Source organism: Lagenorhynchus albirostris, chromosome 20, assembly GCF_949774975.1.
Source record: "Lagenorhynchus albirostris chromosome 20, mLagAlb1.1, whole genome shotgun sequence".
In the NCBI taxonomy this organism is placed as follows: Eukaryota; Metazoa; Chordata; class Mammalia; order Artiodactyla; family Delphinidae; genus Lagenorhynchus; species Lagenorhynchus albirostris.
In genome coordinates this window covers 51,623,121-51,639,000 of record NC_083114.1, presented here as the reverse complement: position 1 = coordinate 51,639,000, position 15,880 = coordinate 51,623,121, and the positions used below count along the sequence as shown (strand labels likewise).

The following is a 15,880-nucleotide window of genomic DNA, read 5'->3' as shown; positions in this document are numbered from 1 at the left end:
AAGTAAGTGCTGGAATCCCTCTGTCTCTGGTGGGCCAGGAGGAGGATGGCCAGGGTGGGAGAGACAGCTCATTCGTTTGTTTATTTAACAGCTATTTGTGGGCGCCAGCTCAGTGCTAGCTCTGTTCTACGTTCTGGGGGTCCAGGCATGAGCCCAGGAGAGGGGTAGGTTCCGGAAGGCTTCCTGGAGGAAGGGACACCCAAGCAGAGTGCTGGGTAGGAGTTTACTAGGTAAGGTCTCCAGGCAGATGGTGCTGGCTGGCTCCCGTTGCAATTTCTGTCAACTCGTAGTTTGTTTGGAAGACACTGTTATGCCCACACCTGGCACAGGTGCCCTTGGCACCGAGGTGGAAGGTGGTGAGAGGGGCCTGTGCTTTCAAGCATAGGTTGGGGGCATGAAGAGGCTCCAGACTCCATCTTTCCTCCTGGTCAGAGAGCTGGGAGGGACTTGGGTGGTGCATATCCGGGTGGGAGAGGGGCCCGTGATGTATTCCTGTAGTGAGGGTGGAGTGGGTCTGGAGTGGCGAACTTTACTCCCCAGGCCTCCATCAGAAGACCTCAAAAAGGGCTGCTTTGCTTTTCTGCTCAACTACAAAAGAAACCCTGGGGCCCCTTGGGGGTGAGAATGGGAAGGCCCCATTCATACCTTTGCAGGTGCAGTGCAGAGGAGAGGGGAGAGGTGGGTTGTGTCCCCTCCCTCCCTGGTGGCTGTCCCCACCCCGGCTCCTGGCCCTGGAGGAGGAGTTTGAGGGCAGCTGGGGGAGGGGTGGGGACACTGGTGAGCGCAGAAATCTTGCCCCTGCCCTGGCTGCAGCTCCAGTGATGCTGGGCTTGGCGGGGTGGGGGGCAGCGGAGGAGAGTGGCACTCAAATATTTACATCTCTCCTAATATTTAGGAGATGGAGCCAGGCTCCTGCGAACAGCTGCCCTGGAGCCAGCTGGTGGGCTCTGGCCTCCCTCCTGAATTTTTTGTCTCTGACCCAAGTCCCAGCCCTTCCAGCTGTTCCCCCTTCTCTCACAGGTACTTCCTTTGACTGTGCTGGTTCTTGCTCTTCGTAACCATCTCCTTATTGAGCACCTACTACATGCCAGGCCCCGGGCTGGGCACTTTGTATCAAGGGTTCTTGGTCCTCCTGGAGCTCAGCAAGGTGGACAGGTCATGCAGGTCATGGCTGGCCCGAGGCCACGCTGGAAGGCAGACCCCAGTGCACCTGCCCCCCGGCCCTTGCCTCTGCCACCTCACAGGGCTGACCTTGCCTGGCCAGGATGGAAATCTCAGTCTACCTGGCAGTGGTGGGTGGCGACAGCTGTTTGTCCAGAGCCTGGGGTCTGGCAGGGGTTCCCTCTGCTCCCATCCCTGCCTCGTTGCTTTCCAGCTCCATGACCACGTTTGTGACGTGGGAATCCCAGGGCCCATCTTGCAGGTGTGTGTCTGGGGCTCAGCACGGTACAGGTGCAGTGCTGGTGTGTAGCAGGCGCTGTACGATTTTAGAGTCTGGCTTTTAGGGGGCGGGGTGGGGTTTGGAGGCAGTGCGGTGGGATGGTTCAGCATGCTGGCTCAGTTCGGCTTCACCCTTGCCCACGCTGTGATGTTGAGCTGGTCGTTAGGCTCTCTGTGCCTCGGTTTCCCATCTCTAAAATGGGGATGAGAGTGAAATCTCTCCGTCTCCTGGAGATGATGGGAAGTGAATGAGCTAATGTAACAAAAGCCCTTAGGGTGGTGTCGGGTATGTGGTGAGCACGCAGTAAACATTGACTATTAAAGATTCAAGGCAACAAACACTTTTTAGAGACTCATAGGACATTCCAGGCAGGGCCCAAGGCCCTAGTGGAAAGTGGAACTGTCTTCGTCTGTAGCAAAAAGACCACAGACTGGGCGGCTGACACAGCACACGTGTACTTCTCTCAGTTCTGGAGGCTGGACATCCGAGATCAAGACTCCGGCAGATTCATTTCATAGATGGCATCTTCTCACCGTGTCTGCACAGGTCGGAAGGGGAGAGAGAACTCTCAGGGGTCTCTTTTATAAGAGTGCTAATCCCATGACGAGGGCTCCACCCTCGTGACCTAATCACCCCCAAGGCCCCCACCTCCTAATATCATCACCTTGAGGGGTAGCATTCAACTTGTGAATCAGCGGAGAGCACATTCAGTGTGTAGCAGGGGCCGACATGGAAGAGCCTGGCTCCTGCCCTCAGGCGGGTGAGAGCCTATTGGGAGGAATGTGATGGCCATTCTAGGGAGGAGGGGGAGGCTGGCTGGAGGCTGGCTGGGGCACTGGACGCGCTGGGCCTCTCTCCTGCCTGTTTCCTGGGGCAGGTGAGTTAGCCTGGAGGCCCTGGGTGGCTTTGACCTTCTCTAAGGTGCACGTACTGCGGGCCTTGGGCAGGTTTGGGGGCCTTGTGACTGACATGCCCCCTTGTCACACGGGCCTTTGCCCCAGCAGAGCCCAGTATACATCCTTTGGTCTCTGACCGACCCAGGGGCTGAATGTGACTGCTGAGGCTGGACCTTGGGTGCCTTAGGGGAAGGTGGGGCGGGCAGAGCTACTGGCCTGGGATGCTTACGGTTTCCTTCTTGTAGGATTCTCAGGAGGGGGATGGAGAGAAGGCTTGTGAGCCCACGGGAGGGCAGAGGTCCTCACCCACCTGCCCCCCAGACATACCCTGGGGTGCCAGGCCCACCCATCCTTCCTGACAGAACCTCCAGGAGGCGGGGACAGTCTATTTTTTATTTTTTATTATTATTTTTTTTTTGTGGTACACAGGCTTCTCACTGTTGTGGCCTCTCCCGTTGCGGAGCACAGGCTCCGGACGCGCAGGCTCAGCGGCCATGGCTCCCGGGCCCAGCCGCTCCGCGGCACGTGGGATCTTCCCGGACCGGGGCACGAACCTGCGTCCCCTGCATCGGCAGGCGGACTCTCAACCACTGCGCCACCAGGGAAGCCCCGGTCTATTTTTTAACAAGCTCCAGGAATGATTCTCATCATCAGTTGGAGCTGAGAATGATCTGGAACCAGAACTTTAGAACCACAAAGGAATTTGGATAACGAGTGCAAGAATGTATAGAGATGTGGGCTGCGGGATGCTGCAGGAGAAAAGCCTGGAGCCGTGTCTCCACGAGCCTGCTTTCAAAATATTTATATATACCCTCAGTGAAAAGATTGGAAGGACGTTTGCCAAACTATTGATGGTGGTTATCTGGGTCATGGGTTTATATACGTTTTTCCCTTCGTTTCTCCGTGTTTTGCAGATTTCCTGCATTGCACATACATTTTCTGTATTGCTTTTAGAGTCAGGAAAAGAGCAATAGATATTAGTTTTTAAAGTTCATTGTCAAAAAGAAAAACAACTCACCCAACCCGATCTCCCAGCCCAGTTTGAGAGACTCAAAGTGACTAGTCCCCTGGCCGATGGTGGCCGAGCCAGGACCCCTGGGTCCCACTGCCTCTTTCCGGCTCTGGGTTGGGTGCTGGGTGGAGTGAAGCTTTTGCCCAAGCGTGCAGGCTGTGGGACCACCTCTGCAGGCACCGCCGGCAGCTGCATGTTCGGCTGCAGAGGAATGTGGCCAGAGCCTTGGTCCTCGACCTCGGCCCAGATGGGAGGTGGGCTGGCCGGGCCCCTCCAGCTCTGCTGAGTGTTTGGAATTGCTGGGCCTGTGTCGCAGGAGCGATGAGAGAAACTTGGAGCTGGTGGCAGACCCCAAAATGGCCCTCATGGGGTCATTCGGTGTCCCAGCTGGAAGAGACCAGGATGCTGAGGCCGGAGGGGTCAGCTGCCTGGCTCGGGTGGGGCGTAGACGGTACTTGTGACAACTCTGCATCGCCTGGCAGCCCCCAGCTCTGGGCTGTCTGCAGAGCCCCCCGCGCACCGCCCCCCCCCCAGACCCTCCTACACCTAGCAGTTCTGCTGAGGACAACTTGGCTGAAATTCTCCATTTTTTGTTAAGAAAAGAATTACTCCCACCTGCAGCCCTGTTTCCTGAAGGCGCTTTCTCTCTGCTGCTCCGGACCTCCCCCACCCAGGAGCTTTCAGGCTGGGGGCTTGGTTGTGTCCCTGGTGATGTAGGGGACCCGGGCAGTTTCCTGGTGTGTGTATGAGGGGCGGCTTAGCCCTCTCTGCCCCATGGCCCCTGCAGCTGGTGGCCGGAAGGGCCTGGCTGTCCGGGGGCTTTGCAGGGTGGGAATTGGGGAGGTGGTGATTGGCAGCTTGGGCCCCGCGTGGCTGGCAGCCAGGTCAGAGGTTATGGGGCTGAGTTGGTGGTACTGGGTGGTAGGGGCGGGGGTGGGCCTCTCGGAGCACTCTGTGGCACAGCGGGTTTGGAGTTTACTGTATACAGCTCTCATCTTTGCCCTCTCCCTCAGGCCAGAAGCAGAACTGAGAGGTTGTGTTTTGGGGCTGTGGCTCTGCGGGGTGTGGGTAGTTCACCTGTCCACCCGCAGCTGCGCAGGCCGGTGGCGGAAGGCTCCCACACTGCCTGCCCCAGAGGCCCTTCCTCTCTTGGGAAGAAAGTGTGGGTGGACCAGAGGCCGCCTTACAGGGTCATATTTAAGGCTGGTCACCCTCCGAGAATGGTCGGGGCACAGTGCCCACCCTGCCCAGAAGACAGGTCTGTTCTGACTTTCGGGAGGTTTTTGCCTAAACCTGTGGGGGGCAGGTGGACACTCAGAGGCTCAAAGAACAAACGTAAAGAGAAAAGAATAAGTGGGTCGCTGCCTGGAAGCCGCGGCTGGGTGGCCCCTGGAAGGTGCAACAGAAAAACAGAACAGCTGTGTGGCCAGTTCAGAGGCGGGGGGCAGAGATGGGTGAGGGGCTGGGAGTCCGAAGGAGCATGTGAGTGTCCTGTGGCCGCAGCAAAGACCACAGGCTGGGGGCTTAAAGAACAGTTCTGAGTCCAGAAAGTCCAAATTCAAGGTGTGAGTGGGGCTGGTTCCTCCTGCCCAGCCTCTCCCCCCAGCTCCTGGAGGGGCTGGCGAACCGTGGTGCCCTTGACTAGTAGACACATCCCCCCAGTCTCTGCTCCCTGTGCCTCCGTGTCTCTCTCTCTGCCTTTTTTAAAAAAATAAATTTATTTATTGACTTATTTTTGGCTGCGTTGGGTCTTCATTGCTGCGCGTGGGCTTTCTCTAGTTGTGGCGAGCGCGGGCTACTCTTGTGTGCGGGCTTCCCATTGCGGTGGCTTCTCTTGTTGCGGAGCACGGGCTCTAGGCATGCAGGCTTCAGTAGTTGTGGTGTGTGGGCTCAGTAGTTGTGGCGCACGGGCTTAGTTGCTCCGCGTCATGTGAGATCTTCCCGGACCAGGGCTCAAACCCGTGTCCCTTGCATTGGCAGGCGGATTCTTAACCACTGCGCCACCAGGGAAGCCCTGTCTCTGCTCTTATGAGGACACGCACTCTCAGATTTTGGATCCATCCTAAATTCAGGGTAATCTAATCTCAAGGCTCTTAATTATATCTTTAAAGACCCTATTTCCAAATAAGGTCACGTGCACGGCTTCTGGGGGTTAGGACACGGAACAGTCTTGGGGGGCCCCATTTGCCCTCTGCATCAGCCCTCCTTGGGGGCAGCAGAGTGTCTGGGTGTGAGTCGGGAGACCAGGCTTGGACGGGCTTAACGGCGTGACTTTGACCGATGGTCTCCGCGGGCCTCGGCCTCCCCGTCTGTATCCCCCGAGCGTGAGGGTGCCCCGTCTCCGATCCTCTGCCTGGTGGTGCAGCCGGGCCTAGAGGCCTTGCCTGGCTTGCTTTCGGTTTCCAGGGTTCTCCCCGAGTTCCAGGTGGCTGTGTGGAGTCGGCCAGGATCTGGCCGTTCCTGGTGAGAGCCCGGTAAGGCCTCGAGAGGAGCCCTGGAAGTGGCCTCCCTCAGGCCCCACCAGGGCTCTTTGGAACAGCTGGGCAGCCCCTGGGAGCCCCTTCCAGAATGTCCTCAAGGTCCGGCCGTGGCCTGTGTCACACAACAAGCCCTCTTCCTCCTGTCAGGTTTCTGGACTCTTCCTTCTCTGCAAGCCCCTCTACCCCTGTGTCCTGAGGGTAGAGACCAAGCCCTCCTGGACCCCCGAGTCGGCCTTCGTGCCTGCAGGGCTTTGCGGTCACGGAGGCTCCGTCCTCTCGCCCAGCGGAGCTTGGCTACTTTGGGGTCATGCGCTGTGACCCGCTCCATTCCTCGGGAGGCCTGGGGAGCAGCTGGACTCCTGGCTGCTGCTCTGACCGGGGCCTGAACTCTGCTCTCTAGGGTCACCGTCCCCTGTAATTAGGCCAGAGCTCATATGGGCCTGGGCAGCACCCGCCTGCGCCCGCCCTCAGGCCACAGCGCAGAGAGCTGCAACTGTCCCTCTGGCGTGATGAATGGAGGGCTCCAGCTGGGCCCAGCAGCCCCTGGTATTAGGGTTTTGTTTTGGGTTTTTTTTTTGCATTTTTAAGTGTTTCTACCATTTCCTGCATCAGTCAGCAGGATGGTTCCTCTTCCTGGTGGATAGGGAACAGCCGCCACCCGCTACGCTGAGAACAGAGGAGGGAACAGCAGCTCCACCAGGATGGACCGTCATGCTGACCAGCAGCCTGGCAGCCCAGCCCGGTGCCGTGGAGCTGAGACCACCGGGTGCACCCGGGGGCTCTGGGCCCTGCTCTGCGCCCTGCTCTGCGCCCAGAGCCAGCAGGGGCGCGGGCGGCTGAGAGCAGGCCAGCTTGTTCGCAGAGTCTTTTCGTGGATGGGATGATCCTTGCTCTGTGGTCGGGGGTGGGGGTGGGGGCTGGGGAGCGGAACCCTCCTGTTGGGGGAGGGGCTGTGCTCCAACCTGGAGCCAGGGCTTCCGGGGCAGCCCAGAGGCGCGTTGCGGATTAAAGGGCCCTGTAACCTTTGAGCCCTCGGAGCTGCAGCCTGTGGCTTTGGTTTCGAAGACAGTCCCCTCCCAGGGGCTCCCTCCTGCCCTCCTTCGCTGCCATTTATCAGGGGACCTTTGACCCTCGGAGGCCAGAAAGGTCCTCTGTCCCCTCCTCTCCCCGCAGACTGGGCTGCACCTAGGCCCTCCTCCTCGGCCTTTCAGGAAGCCTGGTCACCACCACCCCCAGCGTCCCCACCCTGGGTCAGGAAATTCTTCCCCTATCTGGCCCGCATCTCCTCACACGCGCGGCTTCAGCCCCGTTCCGAAGCCCCGTTCCGTCTGTCCTTTTAGTGGAGAGAGCCCACAGCTGGCCTGAGAGGGGGAGGACAGATGGGTCTAAATGTGCTCGTGTTCCCATAACTTTAACTTCATCGAGGAAAGAAGGAAGTCCAGTGTCTTAGGGTGACTGTTAAAGTCTCCCCGGAATGACCCCGGTGTCGCCAGAACCAGGGGGACCGGTGGATGGCCGGAGCGAGAAGCGGCCCCAGGCTGAGAAGTGGCTTCCTCGGAGCGTTTGCTGTGGTTTTTCTCTGTGTTGAGAGATTTCCTGAAGCAGAAGTTGCTATGTGGCTGTCCCATGGTGCCTGCCAGGGTCTCCAGTGTCAGGTTGCTCCCCGACCCTGAGAGCCGTCACCCCAAGACCCTTCTCTGACGGCAGGGAGGGGAACACGGGTAATGAACCCGCCTTAGGTAGGCCGACCAGATAATTCATTGCCCCAATGGGGACCCTGTTGGGAATGAACAGGGCGCCCTGATGGATGACAGTGGAACAACGGGTGTGAGCTGGGACGTCCCAGGTGGGCTGGACACAAGGGCCCTGCCCCAGGAAGACGGGGGCGAGGCTCCGAGGCCAGCGGGCAGCCAGCGGCAGGAAGGGGCTGCTGGCCCAGGCGTTGGCAGCTGTGAAGGTTTGGGGTGACCTGACGGCTGACGCAGGCTGAGCGGGGAGAGGTCCTTCCTGCCAGCCAGCCCGATTCCAGGGCACCCATGTGCCCCTCCCCGAGCTGGTGAGTCACTGCGGAAAGTAGCTTTGGCATCAACAGAGGCTGAGGAGGCTGAAGAGAAAGGCCACGGCAGCCGAAAAATTTGTTCTCTTGATGCGTGAATTTCCTGCGGCTGCAAAGTGCCACAGACTGGGGAGCTTCAAACATAGCAGTGTGGTTGGTCGCTCCCAGGTCTAGAGGCCAGAAGTCGGATGTTGGGTGTGGGCAGCGTTGGTTCCTTCTGGGGACTCCGAGTGAGAGCCTCTTCCAGGCCCCTCTCCCAGTTTCCAGTGACCCGAGAATCCTCGGCGTCCCTTGGCTTGTGTACGCGTCCCTGCATCTTCACACGGCCTTCTCCTCTGTGTGTCTTCCTTTCTGTCTCTTACGAGGACACCTGTCTTGGAGTTAGGGCCCACCCTAATGGAGGATGATCTCACTTCGAGATCCTTGCCTTAATTATATCTGCAAAGACCCTTTTCCCACATCACGTTCACAGGTTCCGGGAGTTAGGACTCAGACCATTTTGGGGGCCACTGTTGGACCGGTGTCCTCTGCAGACGGCATGAGGTTTGGAAGCCCTGGGAAGGAATCGGACAGGACCCATTCTGGGTGGATTACACTGTGTAGCTGGGCTGGGGAGGGCTGGTTCTGCCTGTATCCTTGCTAGCCAGGGCGCTAGGGAGCTTTTTCCAGGGAGAAGTTAACGTAATGAATTTGGGGATTAAGAGGAGGTCTGGAATCCGAGGGCTGGCTGTTGACCACAGCTGCCGCCGGACTCCCTGCTCGTTGTGAGGGGTCTTGTTCGTGTCCAGAGTTGAGGGGGCCAGGGATCACCTTTGCGCTCTTTTTGTGCCTGGAAATGTCATGGGCGGGAAGGGCTGCGCGGAGGGTCCCCCTGCGGTGAGTGGCAGCCTGGGAAGGGAGGAGGGGGGCCTGTTGCTTTCTCTTGGCCCAACTTGGGAACCCAACTGGCAGGCACGGCAGACCTCCTTCCCACGTCGCTGTTCCAGGGTGGGCCGTGGGCCAGGGCTCCTGAGGGGGGGGCTGTGAGAAGCAGGAAGGCCCCCTGGGGTGCCCGTGTCCTAACAGCCGAAGTAAAAGACAATCCTCAAAATAGATTGCAGGGTGGAGGGGTGACCTCCCATCTTTCACCTGGGCACTAAGACCCCCCAGGGAACCTCCAGTTCTCAGGGACACTGGGCTCGCCCCGCGGCCCCTCAGGGCGGAGTGAAAGTGGCTCATCTTGGTGCTGTCGTCCAGAGCGCGCCGGCCATCCCTGCGGGACTGTGCAGGGTGCTGAGATGCAGGCCTGCATCTGGTCAGGGCCCGGAGCAGGGGCTGTGTGCCGCCTGCAGCCACGTGTGCAGCTGAGCCCAGGGCGGCCGGTGCCCTCGGCCAGCACGCCGGGACCCGGAGCCGGAGCAGGAAGCAGGACGGGGCTGGCACTGGACAGGGTTCGCAGCCCAGCCAGGCCTGCCCAGGGAGGGCAGGGGAGAGGCCCGAGGGGAGGATTCTGAGCTGTGAGTGCCAGGCTGGGCCTTGTCTCTTCCTTTGTTTGGGCTTTGGCTGGTTTCTTGTGTTTCTCAGTGGGAAACCCAGGGCCACCCGCTGACAGCGCTGTTTACTGGTGTCCCTGTCCAGGCTCTGCTTAGCCACTGTGTCTATTTTAAGCCCTTCCTTTTGGACTATTTTTCTTCCTGAGGACACCCCCTCCTACTTTCCCCATCTGCATCCTCTTCCCTGCCCTGAGCCTGCCGCCCCCCACCTGCTCTCACCTGCCCTCTCAGCCCTGCCCCTCCTCCACTGCCCGCCCCCAGGCAGTTCCTGAGACAAGGATTCAGGTGGGAGGTGATCCCAGGTGGTCCCCAGGCATGGGAGTGCTGGGGGACCCTGCACCAAGCCCCCCAGAGTGTTTAACCTCCAGTTACTGCCTAAAGGCTGTGTGCCAGGGAAGCACTGTTAACCCCTTCCTGCCTTCCGGGCCTGGGCACCAGGGGGGGCGCCGGGGGAGGCCCTCGAGCACAGGGGAAGATACTGGCCGTGGGTGTGATGGACACGGGTAAGGCACGTGCAGCCTCGGCCGCCAGTGGGGTGACCACACATGCACGTGTGCACACCCACCCCCCGGGGTGCACACACAGAGGGCAGTTATACCAGCAGCAGTCGTGATCGCTGCCCAGGCACCACTGTGTCAGTGCCTCAGCACATGGGGAAGCAGATGCCCGGAGGTGACTGTGGTTGTGCCGCCCCCTGTTTGAGCCCCTGCATTAGGCCCTGAAAGTAAGAGTCCGACGTGCATCCAGGCTGCAAGGCCCCCACGTCCGGCCAGCTCTCGGCTCATCCGAGGCCCGCAGGGCCTTTGTCCTGCCCTGCCCTCTGCCTGGGATCGTCCCCCTTGCCCTGCCCTGCCCGGTTTTCCCCAGTGAATTTGTTCTTTCGCCTGGACCAGATCTTGCTTTTGTGGCCTTGGGTTCCTTTCCTCCGGAGGATTGTTATTTCACGGACCGGCCCGTTGGCCCACTGATTCCTGTTCCATCTTCCCTGCTGCCCTGGAGGGAGCTTGTCCGCCCAGCTGCAGCCCCAGCTCCCTGTCCTCGTGGGAGAGCAGGAACTGGGGGGTTGCCTCCAGCCCGCCCCAGGGGTCGCACACGCTCCGGACTCACTCTGTGAGTCTGATGGCCCATGCACTTAGCTTCGGGGTTGACTTTTCCTGTGACCTTTCCCTGCAGCCTCAGGCCAGGGAGCAAGGAGGTGTCCTTCGCCTGGCATCCTGTGTTTCCTGGGTGTCTCACCCTGGCTCCCGGGTCGCCATTGTTTCTCAGGACAGAACCTGCTTTGCTGCCGCCTGGAAGAGACTCACTTTCACCAGGGCCATGCTCCTGGAGCCCGAGCCCAGAATCAGACCCCTGAGCTGGGCAGTGGCCACGTTGCTCCTCCCACTGGAGCTGACCCTGGCTTTGTTTTGACCTTGTTCTCTAACATTTCTTTGCGTGACATTTGTCCCAGGCTGGAGCAGGGCTTTGTGGCTCAGCCCGTGTCCCCTCCCCAGACTGAGGCCCGCGGTGTGATCCAGGAAGTGTTCCTGGAGCGGGGAGAGGTTTGCGGGCAGGCAGCGTGCCTGTGGTCAGAGCGGGGGCCCTCACAATGGCCTCTTGTGTGCGGCACATTCCTCCTTAAACAGGCCCAGATCCAGGCTGCTCCTGCCTCGACCCCCATGCGCACGACGACGGGAGGTTTGCATCTGGCCAGGCGCCCTGGCCTCTGCAGCGGCCGAGACCGTAGGTGTTTGATGGACCGGGAGAGGCTGGGCCGGAGGTGCAGTTATATCCACACCCTCCCCCTCTTCGTAGCAAGACTTGTTTTTTAAGAGCAGCGCTGATGGTTTTATCCCCTGAAAATATGAAGTGACCCACATTAGCATAGGCACCTTGGGAAAAGGCAGGAAAGTGTAATGAATTAAACGGCCACCTTAATTCCATCCAGAGGCGGCTGTTTTCCTCGACTGTGCGTGCACCCTGCACATGTGTGTGTGCCATGAATCCAGGCCCGTGCATGCAGCTTGGATCCTGCTATTTTTACTTAGTATTCTCAGCATTTCTCAGCTTCAGAACCGTGATTTTGATGACTTTGCAGGACTCTGGCATATGGGTTCAGAAAACTCTACGTAAACTCGAATTGTTTCCAGCATTTGCTGTTTTAATGCTGATGCAAACATCCCGTACATAAATCTTTCTGTGCGTCTGATGATTTCCTGGGGGTAAATTCCCAGCAGTGGGCCAAAGGGCACGGCAGTCTTCAGTCTCGTGTGCTCGCGGGGAAGGGCTGACTGGGGCCGAGGAGGGCTTTGGGGAGCAAGCAGTGTTCAAGCCCGGCTTTGGGGGTTCTTGACTTCACGAGAGGGAGAATGGGGGCGTGCTTATTTGGGAAATGGTGTGAGGATGGGTGGGCCCCCCGTGCCCTGTGGGAGATGTCAGTCCTTTTCCCTCCCAGTGGCAGTTCGGGGACCCTCCCAGTACAGCCTGGTCCCATGTTTGTTTGGTGCCCTGCAGCCATGCCGTTCGTCCTGTCCAGCTTCGGGGCGGGGGTGTGGGGGTCTCTTGCCTGCCCTCTGAGGGCATTTAGCATCCTGCAGACAAAAGAGGAAGCAGCACAGCGCCACTCCCCGCTGCCCTGGTCCAGTGGAAGGCCACGTTTCTGCCCGTCGGTCCCCCATCAGATGCGGTTACGTGGGGGCCTCCAGTCTGCACTCTTGCCGGCTTCCTCGGCCGCACTTGGACCCCCTGGGCTGCCTCTCCGCAGGGAGAGGGGAGAAGAGTAAAGTGGAAAAAAGCACCCACTGCCGTGGTGGATTATAGCCATTCTCCACGGAGGAAGTGGAAGGAGTTTCCAGGGTGAGTCTGACCCTGGAAAGGGAGGGGTGGCTGTGTGTGTTGGGGCAGGACCTGGAGCGTGTGTTTAGGACTTCCGTTGGGGGACGGGATGCTGGAGGACCCTGTCCTGCCAGCTTCGTGACAAGCTGGCTCCTAACTCTTCCCAGCTGGGTGCTAATTGTGTCATGACATCCTCTGTATAGAGGCGGCTGCTCCTAGGGCATCCCTCGCACAGCCTACCTTAAAAAATGATCTTTGGTTTCATCACCAAATATTCCGGTGTAAATCGAGAGCAATGTTATTCTCGTGACGACTTCTCCCACCGTCTGGGGTTTTGTGTGATTCCTGAAAATGGAGTCAGCTTTTCCTCCTCTGGGTGCCTGATACAGCAGTTCTGGAGCTCGGCCACGCTTCCATTGGTCCATCCGTTGGACGTTTCTACTTCTTCTTTTTTTTTACGTTTTGGCCACACCTCGCGGCTTGCGGAATCTTAGTTCCCTGACCAGGGATTGAACCCGGGCCCACGGCAGTGAAATCGCTGAGTCCTAACCACTGGGCCGCCATGGGAAGTCCTTGGACATTTCTTGAGTGGGGCTGGGTGCAGAGTGCGCGTGACAGCACCAGCGGGAAGGGCCCCAGACAATCTCGTAGCCCAGAGGTTTCATCCCTCCAACGGTCCCTGTGTTAACTCCCTGTGGCTGATGTAACAAATGACCACAAACAATGTGGCTTAGACAACAGAGATTTACTCCCATGGTTCTGGAGGCCAGATGTCCAAAAGCAAGGTGTTGGCAGCACCACCTTTCTCCAAAGCTTCTAGGAAAGAATCCTTCCTGGCCTCTTCCAGCTTCTGACAGCTCCAGGCATCTTTGGCTTGCGGCTGCATCACTCCAGTCTCTGCCTCTGTTGTCACATGACCTTCTTCTCCGTGTCTCTCAGATCTCCCTCTTCTTTCTCTTATAAGGACACTTACCGGACTTAGAGCCCACCCTAAATCCAGGCTAATCTCATCTTGAATCCTTACCTTGATTACATCTGCAAAGAGTTTTTCTAAGTAAGGTCACATTCACAGGTTCTGGGGCTTAGGACTTGGACGTAGCTTTTAGGTTGGCGGGGGGACACTGTTCAACTCCCTACAGAACCTTAGAGGAAAGTGAAACTTCTCAGGCTGAAATGGGGTTGAGGGCCTGGTACCTCCCTGCTCTGGGCCCACAGTGACAAACCTGTGATCCTGTCTGGCCTTTACGTTGTGTAGAAGAAGCGCCCGAGGCCCAGGAAGGGCTGGAGGGCTGGCTCGTGGTGTAACCGAGGAGAGGACTCCGGCTCTCTCCCCAGGGAGCCCCCCTCCCCCGAAGTCAGTCCCGGCAGCCTGGGACGATCGGGATGACACGGGAGGGAGTGGCGTGAACTGCACGGGGCCGCCACGGCAGGCTTTGGGAGGAGGCAAGAGTGAGCCTGGCTTTGGGGGGGGACTTGAAATCCTTGGGTGGGGGCAGTGCTTGTTTTGGGGGATGGCGTAAGCCATCAGGAACCCCCAACAGCCCTGGATGTTTGCTGAGCAGTGACCGTCCTGATGGTGGGAACAGCCCTTGTCCTCTCAGAGAACTAGACGAATGGAGATGTTGGTGCTGGCCGGTGAGTGCCTGGATAGACGATACAGCCGAGGGCTAAGCATGCGGACAGTGTGGGCCCAGGGGGTGGCATGTGCCAGGAAGAAGCCCAGAGCAGCCCAGGAGAGGAGAGGGTGGCGGATGGGGCCGGGCTTGTGCGTTCTGTGTAGACTTTGTGTTCCGGGGAGCAGTGATCTGTGTGCCGGCCAGTCTGGTTCCGAGTCATCGCCGAATCGGGCCTCCCGACTCAGGGAGGCCTTTGCTCTGGTGCAGGGTCTTAATTCATGAGTTGCAGTTGGAGGTTCATTCAAATGGGCTCCCCAAGAAGGGGGCTCTCCAAACAGGGGCACAGACCTTGTCGGGACTCCCAGGAAAAGGTCGTCTTATTCCCGTGGGGCAAACCTGGGGAAGAGCCCTTACCCACCTAGTTCCTGTTCTCCCAGCTTGGCCCCAAGGAGCTAACACCAAGTACTCTTGGACATGCACATGCCTAGGCGTGTGGGGTGTGGACCCCTCCTCGAGGGAGCTCACAGACAGACAGGAGCCACTATCGGGGACAGTTTGGACAGTGCTCTCGGGGCGGGGGTAGACCAGATGTCTCGGAGGCCCTGGGAACCATGAGAGGACAGAGTTCCGGGCACTCAGCCCTGGACTTTCTGGCCAGTTTAGCAGGCACTTGACCTCTCCCTGGGCACTTGAGGCTTCTTTGGACGGGCAGTTTGTACCCTGCGTATCTTGCTGGACAGCCCCCGGTGAGAGGCAGAGCTGCGCCGGCTGGGGTCCTTGCACAGGTACACCCCTGCCGCGCTTGGCCGTCTGCCTTACCAACCCGAGGTCACGGCGGGGCCCACTGGCCGAGTGCAGCCCTTGGATGTGATTTCCTTTGACCGCACAGTGTTTTTAAAGGGGTTGTTCTGCTTTGTTTGTGCCAGCATTTAAAAATCAGGAGATAACATTTTTAAAAAACACAGCTTTTCAGATTCTCTTGAATCCGGAGCTCTGGCCACATTGCACACACATGCCTGCTTGGCCGCAGTGAAGCTGGACAGCAGGTGTGTCCCTGAGTCAGTGCGTGGTGAGGCGCCCGCTCCCGAAATCTGCACAGCTCCCTCCCTCGGAGGACATTTCCCATCCCTGCAGGGCCTCTGGGACGGTCGAGCTTTGTGACCCGGGATTTTGTGAAGGAGGTGTGCCCAGGGCTTAGACAGGGTCCCCCAGGGGTATCACGTTTGGGAAACTGGTAGTTCCGGCAGCCAGGTATCAGGTTCTGGGGTCTCCTTTGCTTCCCTACATCCAGTGCTTCAGAGCACACATGCCCCTGGCCACCCACCCACTCAGCCACCCACTCCACCCTGGTCTTCTGAAGGAGGTAATGTCCACGGGGAAGAGACGAGGGCTGTGTTGGAATTTGGAGGAAGGAAGACTGGAGGGAGGGGCTGCTCAGAATGGCCCTGAGAGCTGGTGTGGGGGGCTGGGGACCAGCTGCGGGCTAAGGGAGGAAATTGTGGGGGGGATCCCTGTAATCCTGGGCTCCTGGGGCTGTGAGGTGAGGTGGGGAGGGGGGTGGGAGAGACACTGTGGGTCGCTGAGGGCGCGCTGTGGGCCCGGCTGGGAAGGAGCGGTGCACGTTCCTGCCCCGCGGGCCCCTTCCCACTCTGGTCCTTATAACCGGGAGCAGCTGGTTCTCGTTTGCAGCACGGCTGCAGGAACTGTGGGGATAGTGGCTTCTCAGGCAGTGTCCCCACCGCCTTGGAGGGAGCAGATCCTGGCGGAGATGGTGGGTGGACGGGTGGAAATGCTGGGCTGTGGGGTGGGAGTTGGGTGGTCAGTGTGCTGCGTGGGCCCAGGTCCGGCTGGGGCACGTGGTATAGGATGGAGGCAGAAGCAGCCGGTGTGAGGACTAAGAAAGGCAGCGGTGTGAACTTCGCCCAGGATCTCCATTATTCCACCAGAAAGGAGTAAGAACCCTGGGCCTTGGAGTTAGACGCATCTTCCGGCTCTGCTACTCACCCCACGCCACTGGGCACTTGGCTTAAGCA

The 15,880-nt window shown here is 59.0% G+C and overlaps 1 protein-coding gene across 7 annotated transcripts in view; it reads left to right on the top strand.

The window, feature by feature from the left end:
* SEPTIN9 (septin 9) overlaps positions 1–15,880 on the top strand; it is a 165,065-nt gene that overhangs the window by 68,650 nt on the left and 80,535 nt on the right. The window lies entirely within an intron of this gene.